The following is a 12,621-nucleotide window of genomic DNA, read 5'->3' as shown; positions in this document are numbered from 1 at the left end:
CTGGGATCTGAAGCCCCGCCCCGGGGCTGGAAAGGGGGCGGGGTGGAGAAGTGCTGAGAGGAGACACAGGTCCTGAGTGGCCTTGTCCCAGGCTTCTTTGGGACCTGACATCCACAGCGTAGGTAGCCTTGGATGGCCTCAAGCTCACAGAGCTTGTGTCTGCTTTGTGTCTGCCCGTCTGCCTCCTCTGCCCCCGTCCCTGCCTCTAGTGTTGGCATTAAATGTATGGTCGCCATGCTCTGCTTTCCACCTTTTGTGACAAAGTATGATTTACAGCTCTCCTGGCTGGACAGGGAAGAAATGTTTGTGCTCAGAGGATGGGAGGAGCTCAGAATACAGTGGAGACCCCTTAGCACGGAAGAGCCCACGACAGCTCTAAAGCTGGGCATGGCGGCTCATGGCTGTCATCCTAAGCACTGGGGAGGCTGAGGCAGGACAACGAATCACTTAAGTGAGAACTGGCAAAATGGTGTCTCAAAGAGAATCACTCTGGGGCTGAGGAAATGGTTCCGTTGTCAAAGTGCTTCTCTTACAAGCACGAGGACCTGAGTTCAGTCCCACCCCCACCCCCCACCCCCCAAAAATAGTAGCACACATTTGTGGTCCAGGGCTGGGGAGCCCAAGGGAGGCAGGTAGATCCCTGGGATTCACTGGTCAAGCAGTTGAGCCAATTCCATGAGCTCCAGCTGTATTTCAGAATCAAGGTGGGAGTCGGAGACAAAGCACGGGGAGAAATGGAGGTACGGGCACTGGCTGCTCTTACATAGAAATCAAGTTTTCCAGCACCTACTTCAATCAGCCCATAACTTCAGCTTTAGGGGATCCAGTGCCATCTTCTAACATCACCTGCACCTCTCTCTCTCTCTCTCTCTCTCTCTCTCTCTCTCTCACACACACACACACACACACACACACACACATACACATACATACACATATACATCCTGCACTAATCAGTTGACACATTTGAGACGGATAGCAGGAGAAGTAAAAGCCATGTCTCTTTTCCTAGCTTCCCACTTGTTCTCCAGAGGAGACAATAGAACAATGTTATCCCAACACACTAGAGTCCAGGAGAAAGAGAAGTAGGGGACAAGCTGAGTGCCGCCACTCACCTTTGCTTGGGTACAGAAGCAGGAGACAAGACCCTGGTGTGTCTGCACTGTACGGCAAGACCTCATCTCAGAAAGCCACAGAAAGCGGAGGCTGGGGAAATGCTCAGCTCGTACAGTGCTTGCTGCACAAAGCTTGAGGACCCAAGTTCGATCCCTAGAACCCGGCATAATGATGTGGGTGTGTGCTCATAATCTTTGAAGTGGAGACAGGAGGACTCCCTGGAGCTCACTAGGCAGCTGTTGTAATTGAAACAGCAAGCCCTAGGTCCCTGTTAGAAACCTTTTCTCTACAAACGAGGCAGATGGCTTCTGAGAATGACACTGGGAACTGACCCCTGCTGACACATGCCTCTAAGAGCAGAGGTGACAGGACATCAGAAGCCACCAAAAGCAACCGCAGCTCACACACCTCCCATCTGGTCTGGAATCCAGATGCCACCCTGGAAATAAATCAGAGACTCTGGAGTCAGTCCGGCCAGGTTCTAACCCTGCGAGGTCATTGTGGCTGAGTGGCTGCGGGGAGCAGCTCACCGCCCGCGTCTCTCTACGCTCACCTCCTGAGGGACACGATTGTCAGCAGTTGGGATAAAGGAGGTGTCCGGCCTGGATAGTGTCTGTCAGCGTGACACACACTGGAAAGACAAGCCTCAATTGAGAAAATGCTTCCACTTCCATCAGACTAGGCCACAGGCGAGTCTCTAGGGCATTGCTTAATTAATGATTGATGAGGGAGGGCCCAGCCCATTGTGGGCGGTGCCACCCCTAGTGAGTGGTCCGAGCAAATATAAGAAAAGTAGCCGAGTTTGAGGCTAAGGAACAGGCCAGCAGGTGGTGTTCTCCATGGCCTCGCTTCCATCTCTGTCCCCGGATTCCTGCCTTGCGTTTCCATCAGCGTAACACACCTCAGGATTTGTAAACCAAACAAACTTTTCCTTTCTTGTAGAGAAACTCTCTTGTGCATGCCGTAAAAGCATTCACCTGTCAATAAAAAAGCCTATGGCCAATGAGATGAAGCAGAAGATAGGAGGTGGGCGTTCCAGTAGGGAGAGAGGATTCTGGGATAGAGTCAGGTGTGAGAGAGACTCTCCCGGAACTCTGGAGAGTCCACAGACTAGCATGAGGGTGCGGATCTGAGTTTATTGAGCGGTGCATAAGCCTATATACAGTGTTTGAGCCAATCCATGCCCCTAAATCCTCCGCCAATCATATCTTGCCACACCATCATCATGCCTCAATGAAAGCCCTGCCTGATGAGGTAACTCAGAAGAAGAGGGACTGGGACTATCGCCACCGAAGACTGGGGAAGCAGCCAACAAAAAAAAAAAAAAAAAAAAAAGAAAGAAAGGAAGGAAGGAAGAAAACACACCAGACTTGCTTGCAGAAAAATCTTTTGGTTTGTTTGTTTGTGGTTTTTGGGGGGTTGGTCTTTTCAAGACAGGGTTTCTCTGTGTAACCCTGGCTGTCCTGGAACTTGCTCTGTAGACCAGGCTGGCCTCGAACTCAGAAACTCGCCTGCCTCTGCCTCCCAAGTGCTGGGATTACAGGTGTGCGCCACCACCGCCCGGCCTGCAGGAAGATCTTAAGGAGGCATTGTCTCAGTTAAGGTCCCCTCTTGCCAAATGACTCCAGCTTGTGTCCAGCTGGCATGAAACTAACCAACATAGCCAGTACCAAGACTGTGAAGAATGTGACCACGTGGTTTTTGTTTCATTCTGTTTGAATGGCAGAGTTTGGGGCTTTGGACTAGAAAGGCGGTGGAATGCTGTGCGTAGAGCTTCCTGGACCATCCTAGTAGGAGTCCAAAAGACGGCTGTGCCGAGAGCCATTCAGACTGCAAAGGCCACACTCAAAATGTCTCAGAGACTGCTCTTGTGATCTCTGGGCAAACAACCTGGCTGCCTTCTGCCCACATCCTCAGAAATTACCTGAAGCTAAATTTAAATGGATTAATTTGTGTGTGTGTGTGTGTGTGTGTGTGCATGTGTGTGTCTGTGTCTGCGTGTGCATGTGTCTGTCTGTGTGTTTCCAAGACAATCTAATACTGACTACTTGCAGAGTTGTTGGTTCTCACTCGTATACAGGTCTTCAATGAGAAAGAGCAAATGGAGCAGAAAGAAATACAAAATGGACACATTCGGGTAGAAGGGGCACCAGCAAGCCAGGCTTGTGGTAGAAGAGAGACTGCAGTTGTTAAGGGTGTTCGCGTCATTGAGGAGGGGCCAAATCTACCCTGGGATAAAGGGAAGGGTGCCCTGTGGGCAAGGCAGCACCCAGCTAAGATTCCCTGCACAAAAGAGCAAGAGTTCCTCTAAAGAAACAGCAGGAGGGTGGGGCACACACTTTTAATCCCAGCACACTCTGGGAGGCAGAGGCAGGTGGATTTCTGAGTTTGAGTCCAGCCTGGTCTACAGAGTGAGTTCCAGGACAGCCAGGGCTATACAGAGAAACCCTGTCTCAAAAAACCAAAAAACCAAAAACAAAAACATCTAACAAGAAACAGAAGACAAAAGCTGCAGATGTCATTTAAGGGAGGAGCCGCACCAAACAGGAAGGAGAGACTGGCTGTGTCATGTGCCATCCACCTGGTTCTGCCTTTAGGGTCATGAAGGATACAAGAGTAAAGATGCCAGGGAATCTTCCCCTAGGTCTCAGAGAGCCACTGTGGCCAGGCAGCGGATAGCAGAAGAGTCCTGGCGTGAAGGCCCTGAGAGGCCATTGTATGGAGGTGTGAAAATGACGTCCAGATTGTCGGATTGTGTTGGAGAAGCCAAAGGCATGAGAAAATGAAAGGATAGAAAATAATACAGCCTAACTCTAATGACCCCAAGAAGTCAGAAGTTTAAAATGCTATCTCGCTTTGTTAGAAACTAGGTAAAAGGTCACACAGTCCAGAGCCCGCCCTTTGTTTAGAGCTAGCAGAAAGGCCTTGAATAGGTGATCCTGGCCCCACAAGGTAACTGGAAATGGGCTAAGCTTATCTTGCTTCTGTAAACTGCTTACGCCATTATCCCTATGCAGGAGTTCACGCAGCTATAGACATTCAAGAAAATAGAAAACTAATTGGTCCTCTGAGCGCGGGTTGTAAACTTATAAAAGCTATCGAGATTGGCTCGCATTTCGTGGGCTCTCCATGCTAAGAAATGATTGGTTTGTGATCGTGGGCTTTGTAAACTTATAAAAGCTGTCGCAATTCAGCAGTCGTGGTCCACAGTCCTCTACTCCTGCGCGGTGTACGGCTGTGGAACCCAGAATTCTGGAATAAAGAAATCCTCATGCTATTGCATCAAGACCGTTTCTCGAGAGTGATTTGGGTGTCGCCTTCCGAGGTATGGGGGCTGGGGCACCCTCAGTTTTTGGGGGGGGTCTTACAAAAGCAGCCCAGGAGAGATGCACACAGGGAGTAGAGAGAGAGAGAGAGAGAGAGAGGTGTGCAGGTGGCAAAGCAGGAAGGGCAGAGCTTCTAACCCCTTTGATGGAGTCATAGGATTTGTTGTTTGTTTCACTCTTGCTTTGGTCCAGCAACTCCTCACAAAGAAGTATATTCTGTGCTATTGTAAATAATTTGCTTTCTGATATAGGGAATTACAATTAAGAGATTGCCTTGAGTCTCAGAAGAGACTTAGGGGTTTTGTTGTTGTTGTTGTTTTTGGTTTTGCTTTTACTGTGTTCGAGGACCTCGGAGTTGGAGGCATTCCTGGTTGTCCTGGTAACGGCTCTGTAGACCAGGCTGGCCTCCAACTCCGAGGTCCTCCTGCCTCTGCTTCTACTTCTGCCTCTGTTGGAACTAAAGGCATGCGTCACTACTGCCCATCGAGATTTGGATTTTCAAACAGGGTTGTGATTATAAAAGTTTATTGTGACTGAAATTGAACTAAATAATATTTTGCATTATGATTTGCCATGACTATGGGGAGCCAGGAAGAGAATCGTGATGGTCAGAATGAAAATGTCTCCTATAGGCTGCAGCATTAGAATACGTAGTTTCCTGGTGGGAGACATAGGAGGAGTGTCTTTCTTGGAGGAAGTGTGTCACTGAGTGCATGCTTTGAATGTTAAATGATTGACGCCATTTCCAATGTCCTCTCTCTGCTTCCCGCATACAGTGTGAGCAGTGAGCCCTCAGCTTCGGGTCCAGCTGCCAGGCCTGCGGCCTGTTTCCTCTGCTCTGAGTCATGGACGTTGATAATCCTCTGGAATGTCCAGAAAAACTGTCTCTTCTGTAAGACGCCTTAGTCACGCTGTTTCGTCACAGTAATAGAAAAGCTACTGAGAAAGGAGGTTATGTCACAGAAACAAACAGACCTACTACTCTTCTCAATCACTTAAAACCACAAGATTAGAGTTGGTTGTCGATCTAATTGGATCTGGGGCCGACTAAAAGATGCAGCATGTGTGGTCTGTGAGAGTTTTCCCCAAAGGAGTCTAAGAGTGGAGATCTCTCCCCCAGAGTGGGTGGTGGCATCTTCTGCTCCTAGGCAGATATCAAGAGGTCTGAAGGAGCTGTGCTGTTTTGCCTGCCGGGTTTTACTCCTTGCAGGTGAGCTCATACACTGACGCGGCCATTGTTGCATCCTTCACTGACCTCAGAACACAGCCACTTCAGCCTTGCAACATGAACTGAAGACGGGCAGCAGCCCTCCAGGAATCATCCAGACCTCCAGCAACATGCTGGTACTGTTGAGGCACACAGCCTTGTGGACTAAGCAGCCACTAGTTCTCAGCCCCTGTAGGGGGCAGACAGCCACTGTGCAACTGCCCAGTCCTTATTGTAATAAGGCCCCTGTAGGGCATGTAGCCCTCCCCGACAAACAGAAATATCCAGGAAGGAAGGAAAGAAAATAAAAGAAAATCGGTCTGAGGCTCGTGATGTATCTGTGGCTTTGGCGGTGGACAATTGGTTAGAGACTCAGACAGGTCAGGATACCCATCACGGACACTCAGGTCAGCACAAGGATGCTGTACTGGCTGGTTTTGTGTGTCAACTTGACACAGGCTGAAGTTATCACAGAGAAAGGAGTTTCAGTTGGGGAAGTGCCTCCATGAGATGCAGCTGTGGGGCATTTTCTCAATTAGTGATCAAGGGGGAGGGCCCCTTGTGGGTGGTACCACCTTTGGGCTGGTGCTCTTGGGTTCTATAAGAGAGCAGGCTGAGCAAGCCAGGGGAAGCAAGCCAGTAAGTAACATCACCCATGGCCTCTGCATCAGCTCCTGCTTCCTGACCTGCTTGACTTCCAGTCCTGACTTCCTTTAGTGATGAACAGTAATGCAGAATTATAATCAGAATAAACCCTTTCCTCCCCAACTTGCTTCTTGGTCATGATGTTTGTGCAGGAATAGAAACCCCGACTAAGACTTGATGTTGAACAAGGCCACAGAGCTCCGCTGCCTCCCAGGTGACTTGAACCTGCAGTGCAGGACATAGGCGTTGCTGTCTAGTTGCCGCCCTTTATGAGTGGGAGCTGACACCATTCCATTGGGAGCAGCTAGATAACTGGTCCTTGTGAATTAAGCCTCTTCAGAGAGAGGGAGAGCAAGTGGGGAATGATAAAAAGGTTTTAGGGCCAAATTTGATGGCACCCCTTCAATCCCAGGCATAGGCAGGTAGAACACTATGAGTTCAAGGCAGCCTGGTCTACAAGTTCTAGGTGACCCAGAGCTATGTAGGAAGACCTTAAAATGAGACTGGAGGGGGGTGGGGGTTGGCAGCTGGAGAGATGGCTCAGTGGTTAGCGTGCTGGCCGTTCCTACAGAGACCCTGGGTTCGGTTCCCCAAATCCACATGTTGGCTCAGAACTGCCCATAACTCCAGTTCCAGGGGATCAGATGCCCTGTTCTGACCTCCACGGGCAACAGGTATGCATGTGGTGCATAGACATACATGCAGACAAAGCACTCATACACGTAAAGTTTAAAAATAAGAAAGGTTTCAGGTGTGTCTGTGTCTACATAGGTTTGCATGTGTGTTTTCATGCAAAATAGAGGCTGGAGATGAAGACAGGTGTCTCTGTACGGTCATGCAGACCTAAATTCTCTCTTTCCTTCCCCATCTTTCCAAGCAGAGTCTCATTAGACCCAGAGTTCATTGATTGGCTATTCTGGCTGGGCACTGCATTCCCGCTTATGTACCACTTCCACCGGAGCTAAGGACACCAGCCACCATGGCTGGCTGGTTTGGTTTGGTTTGGTTTGGTTTGGTTTGGTTTGGTTTTAAATAGGTCTAGGAATCCAAACTCAGATTCTAGCCTGTTACAAACTGAGTCATCTGTCTAGCCCTATGCTTTGGAGTCTGTGTTAAGATCTGGAAGATCCTGTTGGCCTCAGACTCACTATGCAGTCAAGGCTTGCTTTGAACTACGGATTCTCCTGCTTCTACTAAGTGCTAAGATTGCAGATTTGCAAAACACGTCCCCCCAACTGGCTCTTGATTTTCTTTTCTTTCTTTTAAAATAGGTTTCCACCACGTAGCTCAGCCTTAGACTGATGATCTTCCTGCTGAGGTGGTGAGGAGGCCCATACCCCACAGCCTGTGCTTGTGGGCTTGATCCGACTGAAGTTGGCCGATGAAGGAAAACAATACCACAAGGATGCTGGGGGTGCAGGTTGGAACTGGTGAGATCAACTCTCACCGGTTGGAGAGGAGCAACCTCTTTGAAGCTATATCTCGGATTCCGCCATTTACCTAAGTCCTTATTTCTCAGGTCTTACCAGATGGTTCGCAACCCTAATGCCTGAAAAACCCAAGGCTTCCTCCGCGTTCCATTCCGACTCACTTCAAAGGTGGGAACCGAGGCCTCACGCACACAGCCTGAAGGCAGGGGCTGCGCGGGAGAGATGTTTCTGAACCGGGGGTCCTTGAAGGCAGCGACGATTATCACCGCCCCTAGGCTGCGACTCGCCCACTGCAGCGGCAAGGGCTGGGAACCGGATCCTGCAGGCAGGGTGGGGAAGCCCTCCCTCCACCTGGTGTCGCCCTCCCGTCAACCCTAAACCCTGTCCAGACCTCCCCGCTCCAGAAAGGCAGGAAAGATAATCCAGGAGGATGTAGAGACTCGGAACTGCAGAGAAATTAGAAGATAATTTAGACCGAGGGCTAGACGAAGATTCCACCCGAGGGGGAGGGGTGACTTACAAGCTAGTAGATGTGAAGTAGATGTGCAGGTGCCTTTTGGGTCAGAAACTGAGTCTCGACCCCAGAATATCCCAGAGAACCCCCCACCCCAATCACGGTAGCTGGGCTTGTATGTACAGAACTGCCGGGTGCCAGCCCCCTGAAGCTGGACGGAACACCCAAAGTTCTCATCTTAGGAGGCAGGCTATAAAGACCAGGGCTGCTCAGCAGGGAGGGAATTTAGGCACAAGTCTGTAAGGGATTCACCCAAAGTCACATAGAAAGTTAGGGGTGCATGTAGGATTCCAAACCAGGCCTCACTCTCCAGCATTCTGGAACACATTTCTTCATTTTTATTTTTTTATTTCTTAACATTTATTTTTAACATTTCATGTATTTATTTCAAGTTCCTGGACAGCCAAGGTAACACAGTGAGACCATGTCGCAAAGTAATATATATATATATATATATATATATGTGTGTGTGTGTGTGTGTGTGTGTGTGTATTTTTTTTTACTTCTAGATCAATACACACAGAAATCAGAAGGAAACTTGCTGGGGTCAGTTCTCTTTACCATTAAGTCTCTGGGGATTAGGCCTGGAGGCAAGTGCCCTTACAGGCTGAGCCTGACAGGCTCTGGCCTTCTCTCCTATCCCCTATCCACCCACCATCCCAAATTCCTCACCTATGATACCAAGAAAACTGGTACTTTATGGTCACCCTCACCTCTGTCATTTCTCTTCCTTTTAAAAAATGCATGTGAGGCCGGGCAGTAGTGCCTCATGTCTTTAATCCCAGCACGTCACAGGCAAAGGCAAATGGATCTCTGTGAATTCAAGGCCAGCCTGGTCTACAGGTCAAGTTCTAGGACAGCCAGGTTACACAGAGAAACCCTGTCTTGGAATAAAAACAAAAACAAAACACCAACAACACCAAAGCAGGTGAACCCACAAGTGTTCCTGTGTGTGCGGCATCCAGAGGACGAGCTCTGGTGTCATCCTCAGGACAGCAGCCGCCTGCCTTGTCTGAGACAGGGTCTCTTACTGGCCTTGAGCAAACCAGGCTGACTCCATGACAGGCTTCATGTTGACAGTTCAGGAGACTAGGCCTAAATCTCTGTCTCCAAGAACCGGGTAACTCCAGGCCAGTCCGCCTCAGAAGCTGACGCACCACCTGGCCTGAGGCAAGGACAATGGGTCAGCAGCAGTTTCCAGACCTCCCCAGCAGGTCTCCAGCTCACCTAACTCTGATAATGCAAAGTCCGTAGAGATGGACCCAACAGATTAGCATAGAGGTCACCTACCCTGGAATTCCCTAATGCGCTTTGAATCATGCCTGCAAGCTTGTTTGTCTATTCTGGTAACGGGAGACCCCAGCATGCTGGACTTGTGCAGAACAAAATGTTCTTTGTCGGGGATATCATTCTTCAGCAAATCATGGACCCTTACAGCCTGGAGTTCACTTACTGACAGATGAGCCCTCAGGGTCCACCTGTCTCTCTCTGCCTCCAAGAGGGATCACAGGTAAACACACACACACACACACACACACCACACCCAGGCTTTTGTGTGCATGCTGGGGATTCAAACTCTGGCCCTTTTACTTGCACAGGAAACACCCTTACGGATTGGGCTATTTCATTCCACCCTATGTTTCTTTTTTCTTTCTTCTTCCTTTCTATTTATTCCAATGAATAGGGTCCTATGTATCCCATGCTAGCCTGCGACTCTTGGTCCTCTTTCTGTGCCAGTCTCTCTGGTGCTGGGGTGACAGGCAATGCCACACATGACAAATACCTAATTCTAACCCCCCCCATTTTGGGGGGGTTGGGTTTTTTTGTTTGTTGGGTTGGTTTGGGTTTTTTGTTGTTGTTGTTGTTGGATTTGGTTTTTTTGAGACAAGGTTTCTCTGTATAGCCCTGGCTATCCTGGAACTCACTCTGTAGACCAGGCTGGCCTCAAACTCAGAAATCTGCCTGCCTCTGTCTCCCAGAGTGCTGGGATTACAGGCGTGCGCCACCACCGCCCGGCAGTTCTACCCCATTTTAAAGTTTCCAGACAGCATCCTTTCCCATGGGAACCCAATATAGTTACGTGCTTTCCTGCGTAAGACACAGAGTTGTAAACGGTATTTTTAAATGTTATTTAATAACTCTATTAGTTATTAATATGACCTAGCCAGACCCCCAATAATTGAGGCAGAGTCCTATGGATTTTTAAAATCAGCTTTAGCACAATTACTGGGTGAATTATCCCTAATCTATTTTTCTATATGTTAAACTGTTAATTCTCCTGCTGCGCTCCTGAGTATTTGCTGTTTGAGTCTTGCCTGGGTTATCTCTGCTCCATCAGTCTGTCCTGGGAGTGGGGGCATGTCACTCAGACACGTGCTCCTGTCCCATCGAGTCTGATGGGGACCTTCTGTTCTCTCTGTCTTCTATCTCCTCCTCCCTTTCTCCTTCCTCTCTCCTTCTTCCTCCTCATGGTCCTGCCTGAGCCCCTCAGCCCCATAACTGAAGCCCCGCCTACTTCTATTCTCCCCAGTCATTGGCTGTAGCCACTTATATTTAACCAATATTTTTAAATTGGGAGCAAGGATTATACAACATCCTTTGGTATGTGTGAAAACCTGCTGTTGGGACTGTAACCAGATCTTGGTGTTCAAAACTTAACATTTGTATACACAGCACCAGAACAACCCCCAACAAAAAGCTCTTCATAAAGTCAGGCAATTAGGACCAGTGGTGAGATCCTGTCTTAAAAACAACAACAACAACAACAACAAACTGGGCAGCAGAGATGTCTCAGCCATACAAGAAGAGAACCTGGTCCCACCTCCAGCATCTGGAGAAAAACCAGATGTGGTAGCATAGACTTACCATCCAGTGCTGGAAGTGGACACAGATGGGAACCCAAGTTTCACTGGCCAGGCATCCTAGCTGGACAGGTTTTCTTCAGGTTCAGAAGGAGACTGTTTCAGAAGACAAGGTAGAAAGCAATTGAGAAAGGAACCTGGTGCTGACCAGTAACCTTTCCAGCCTAGATGGTAACACTCTATTGCTAAAGAAACAAAACATACTTTGGCTACAGAATATAAAGAAATAAGCTGGAACTGACCTAGAAACTTCCTCCCTGCTGGCTAATCTTCAGGATGCTGAAAGATGCTGCAAATGCAGCAAGGGGGAGGGGCATCATCAATGTTCTCACCCAGTCGCACCTGACCTGCTGCTGCACAGCCAACAGCCAGGCAGACGTGCTCTCTGGTACAATGGTGGTGTGACTGTTAACGGAGTAACCAGCCACTTTTTCTTTTTAGTTAGATTTGAGGCCCATTCCACAAGAAGGAATTCATGGCTGATACTGTAATCTATTATAAAGTCAAAGTCTGGGGAGGTCACAGGCCATGGGAGGGAACCTATGGTTTGCTAACTCGTTCTACTAAACTGCCTACTAAATATATATACACACACATATATATACATACTATATATACACATACACACATGTATGTATGTGTATATAGATGTATAGATATATGTATATATCTATATATATGTATACATACATACACACACACACACACACACACACACACACACACATATATATATATATATATATATATAATGATTGTACCTATAAATTAGTGGTTCTTTCAACCTTAGTCACAGACGTTTTTTATGCAGTCAAGCCACACCACGCAGATACTTGTAACTGGCTACAGTGCTGAGACAGATATAGCCCAGTCCTAAATGAGACATCACCCCCTCCACCAAGGCTCAGGCAATACCAAAGATGAGGGGCTAGGAAGAATACAAGAGCTAGAGGTTGGGGTGGAGCCCTGGGAAGCACTGTCTTCTGCACATGGCAAAGTCATTGTATTCAGAAGGCGCTGCTGCGGCAGGAAGCAACTTTACTGAGTGCACGTTTGTTCATTTGTTTGTTTGGTTGGTTGGTTGGTTGGTTCCTGTTTTCAGGTCAAGGCAGCTAAAAATGCCAGCATGTCTGGGGAGAGAACTCAGGAAATTGTATCTCCATCAGAGAAAGAGAGTTGGTTATATTTGGAGGTGTGGCCTATTTGGTAGATTGCCTCAGGTGGATAATTCCACAACCCTACACTAATACAGACAGCATGAACTTGGCACAAATGGCGATAAAAACCAAGCCAGCCGGTGGCACACGCCTGTAATCCCAGCACTCTGGGAGGCAGAGGCAGGCGGATTTCTGAGTTCGAGGCCAGCCTGGTCTACCGAGTGAGTTCTAGGACAGCCAGGGCTACACAGAGAAACCCTGTCTCCATAAAACTAAATCCAAAAAAAAAACAAAAAACAAAAAACAAAAAAACCAAGCCAAATGTGGAAATCTGTCTGTCATATGCCTGATGCCCACAGGATTAT

This window comes from Apodemus sylvaticus, chromosome 21 (assembly GCF_947179515.1).
Source record: "Apodemus sylvaticus chromosome 21, mApoSyl1.1, whole genome shotgun sequence".
Classification (NCBI taxonomy): Eukaryota; Metazoa; Chordata; class Mammalia; order Rodentia; family Muridae; genus Apodemus; species Apodemus sylvaticus.
This window is presented reverse-complemented; position numbering follows the sequence as displayed.